This window comes from Lactuca virosa, chromosome 5, assembly GCF_052849685.1.
Source record: "Lactuca virosa cultivar CGN04683 chromosome 5, Lactuca_virosa_CGN04683_v6, whole genome shotgun sequence".
NCBI lineage: Eukaryota > Viridiplantae > Streptophyta > Magnoliopsida > Asterales > Asteraceae > Lactuca > Lactuca virosa.
In genome coordinates this window covers 312,139,155-312,143,551 of record NC_136430.1, presented here as the reverse complement: position 1 = coordinate 312,143,551, position 4,397 = coordinate 312,139,155, and the positions used below count along the sequence as shown (strand labels likewise).

The 4,397-nt window shown below is 33.6% G+C and overlaps 1 pseudogene; it reads right to left on the bottom strand.

Annotated features, from left to right (window-relative positions):
• Positions 1-3,931: 3,931 nt before the first annotated feature.
• Positions 3,932-4,050, bottom strand: LOC145118205 (5S ribosomal RNA; annotated as a pseudogene).
• Positions 4,051-4,397: the final 347 nt, after the last annotated feature.

Sequence of the window (4,397 nt, the reverse complement as noted above, 5' to 3'; positions counted from 1 at the left end):
CTGGAACTTGGTGTTACATGGAAGTTGGGTTTAGTGGTCCTAGTACCTTGCCAATGGACTTTTATACAATACAAATCCTCTTTATTAGGAACTCCTTGATGTATTTTAAACATGTTATTTGTCAAGACCATCTTGTAACTTTGACTTAAAAACTTCACATGTTACTTGTTAGAGCTTAAGACAGTACCCTTACCGTTGAACATATATACCATTAAATTGACATCCTAACTTGGGTTATGGTGACTTGGTAATGCATGTAGAAAGATATGGTCGATAACATATTGACCTATGTTCAAATCCAAATTCTGACACTATTCAGCCCTATGACCATGGATGTTCGTTTGCAATGACTCCATGTCATGAACCATAACGTCATGTTTGCAGCGGAAATTAGTCAGTGCGCAAAAGCTGGTCCGAGAACCATCGTTATGGAAATTCTGTTTCCAAATAAAACCAGAGCATAAAAAAGATTAATTTTTTTGAATACATTAGCTAAGAAGTGTGATTTGACCCAGTGCTTTGGTTGGATTTTACTTAGCCATTCATGTGCCTCTGGGTTGAACTTTTCTAAGATTTCCATCTTTCATTCAATCATAGGTATGCTAGTTGTTGAACCACATGCCCAATGATAGTCTGTTAATTCTTTTTCCCTTCCAACACCGCCTCATATTCTCTTGAATATGCCCAATGCAAAATCTAAGTTCGACAGTTGGAAATAATTTATCAACAACACGTATAAGCCCATGGTTGACATTTAACCATATTTAGTTCAAATACAATGTCATTCAAACATATTCAATTGATTAGCAATTAAAAGTAAACATATAGAGAGAGAGTTATACCTGCTGTATGTTTGTAATAAATGCGAAACTAGAAGTTGTTCTTATTCTCCATTACCAATATGCTAGAGGGTGTATATCATTATTTGAATCAAGTCCTACAACTGTTAGTATTTGGCCAGGGTATGGACCCTTCATGAAGGCCCCATCTAGACCCATGAATTGAACTATCAAGGCTTTTAGTACTCTTATTGTATTTTATTTCTAAATTGAAGTTATGCTAAGCCCACCTAACAACAAAGAGAGCGGATACCTATCATCTTAACTAAAAAAATTTCATCTTTCAGTAATTTTTAAAACAGCTAAAGCTCGGTTTTTATCCAAAATAGTGTCAACTAAATATGTAAAATAATCATTAATTATCTCCACTTCTTTCTAACACGTACCCATTATCAATTAACAAAAATAAACCCAAATAAAGATGAACTTAAGCTTTTTATATCAAGAAATATGCACTCTAAAATCTATTTTTTTCTTATATTTGAGTTCATTAAGATGACATCGAATGGATAATTTGGGAATTCAAGCTTGGGAAATTATCTTTGTTAATGTTAAAGTTATATTTTTGTGAAATGTCTCAACGCCTGAGAACTATATTGTGAAAAATGATCCAGAATTATAATTTGGTTAGTTTAGATTGGATTTTAAGTTAGTTCAGATTATTTGGGATATATGTTTTGACTAGATGACATCGAACGGATCTTTCAAATAAACACCCCAAGAGGAGTTAGATAAGAAGGTAGGTTTTTTCTTTGACGCTGCATTTCACTGGAATATGAGGTGGCAAGTGGGGGGTTTTCATGGGGAATTTGTGGTAGAATGTAGGATGGGGTGGAGATAAATGTGAATACTTTGAAATATACTACTTTGTTTAAGAATAGTTTAATAGATTGAAGATAATCCCACATTCGAGAAATTAAATATCCTCCTATCTATATCATTTTATTCCATTCTGATACATAAAATTGTTGAGTTTAATTAGAATAATATTATAAGTTTAGAAATGATTGAACAAATATATAATTACCATTAAATTAACCAACAATTATTAAATGTATATTATAACAAATTACATTATATATTTTCTAATATTACTACTATTTTTATACAGATATATAATAAATTTAATAGTTGTTTAATATCCATATACGATTTTCTCTAATAACTATTCTTCAATATGGCACCAAATTAATTAAAAAGTAGATATCAGATTTTCTTAGATAAAGTTTTAATTACACAATAACTCAATAAAATGCATTAACTTTTTTTTCGTAGTCTCTCTTTTGATATATTATTAAAGATAGTGATACTAAGATAATAAATAAAATAATGGGGGGGGGGGGGGGGGGGGGGGGGGGGAAAGGTCAAAGATACACCATCCGCACCCTCTATCTCTATATATTTGATATTTCTCTTATGCAAGGCCTTAGGGTTTTCCACAGTTTCCCCTTCCATCATCATCATCATCTCTCTCTCTCTCTCTCTCTCTCTCTCTCTCTCTCTCTCTCTCTCTCTCTCTCTCTCTCTCTCTCTCTCTCTCCAGAAACCAATGGTAGGTGGTGTGTGGGGGTGGGCCGGTGGGGTGATTAGATGCAGTTACTATATTCATCATCGATCTTTAGAAGGAAGAGGATGAGACAAATAGTGGTTTGTGGGGGATGTTGGCTGGCTCGATGCATTCATCATTTTCGATTAATTGAATTTGCAGGAGAGACATATACTTAGCTCCATATATCTCTCTCTCTCGACAATTTCTTCGTATAAGATGACAACATCGGACCAGGCTTCATTCCTCTCAAACCCCCGTTCTTATGTTTTCCCTTTCCATTCTTCTAACCTTAATTTATCCATCTTCTTCAACCTTCTAACAGAACATGCAATCTTTTCTTCTTTTGGATCTGTATACTTTGGCTGTGTATTTCCTTATGTTGCGTGTCAGCTTGTGTTAATTATTTGGAGATGTTATGATGCATCGTTTGGAACCGAAAATCAAGATTTCTTGATACGGAAAGGTTTCCTACAATGCAAGAGTTTTTAGTACCACTGTATTTCTTCCAAAAATAGTATATTATATGCATAATAATTTATCAGCTTCTAATCACTACACTCTTGGTAGGGTTTTTGAAGATTTACATATGATGAACATCTCTCAGGATATCGGATGAAACACTACAATTATAAAAGCCTTCGAGATGAGTTCGAGATTCAAACTCAAGAAATGGTATTTGGATAATTTGAACAAGAGCAGCCTTCACTTCTATCTCACATGGAGACACAAGGAACCATGGTCAAACACTTTTTGCTGTCTTTTATTAAAATTGTAAATATATGTTGACTTCTTAAATGTATTAAAGTTTTTTGTTGACTCTTCTACATGTTTTGATGTGTGTACCTCAAAAAGGAAAACAATAATTAACAGAAGCTTTAAATGTTGAGGAAAATCAGTTTTCGAAGCATTAAAAGGTCGATATATATATATATATATATATATATATATATATATATATATATATATATATATATATATATATATATATATATATATATATATATATTATAAAGCATATTTAATTTTTTTTTTTAAATTTAAGAGGTACATGCTTAATAACTTAATGTACAAATTTGTTATACACAAACTACTCATCTTTGTATGAACAAAAATTATTTATGTTAAAAAATAATCAACGAAAATATTTCAGGAATGAAACATCAATTAAATTTTTTTTATCTTTTTTAATGTGGGCTTGATATTTGCCCACGGGTTGGGCATGATATTTTTCTAACAGATCAGCCAGAAAATTTATAGCCATTGAAACAGTTAAATAACATTTTCTGAATAAAAAAACCATTCATCGAAACAGTAATAATTGTTGCCGCCGCTTTGCGCGGGTGTACACCTAGTATATATATATATATATATATATATATATATATATATATATATATATATATATATATATATATATATATAAGGAGAGAGAGAAAGAGAGAAATGAAATATAGAGTAATGAAATATACTTCTACAATTTCTTCCTACCATCTTTCTATGTAACATCCCCATCTGGCACGTATCATAATATTGTCCGCTTTGGGCCACTCGGCACGAGGACTTCCTAGGGGGTCACCCATCCCGGTACTACTCCCGCCCGAGCACGCTTAACTGCAGAGTTCTTATGAGATCTGCTGCAATAGTGCTGGTATGATCGCACCCAACCAACAAAAAGGGGAAACGACCTTCACTAACCACCCCGTAACACACGGTATGCAAATGACATATGATCATGTTTGAAGGTATAATCAAATCACAAGCAGGGAAACAAACCAGAGATACACTTACTTAAACCCTTGAAAAGAAAACTCTCGTGGATTGCACCTGATCCTACATCGGCTTGGAAGGAGAACGAAACATTTCCTTATAAAAGGGGTGTGAATACCTTCGTTGACACAACGCGTTTTAAAGCCGTGAGGGCAGCAGATCCCATAAGAACTGTGCAATTAAGCGTGCTCGGGCGGGGGGGGGGGGAGTGGTACCGGGATGAGTGACTCTGTGGGAAGTCC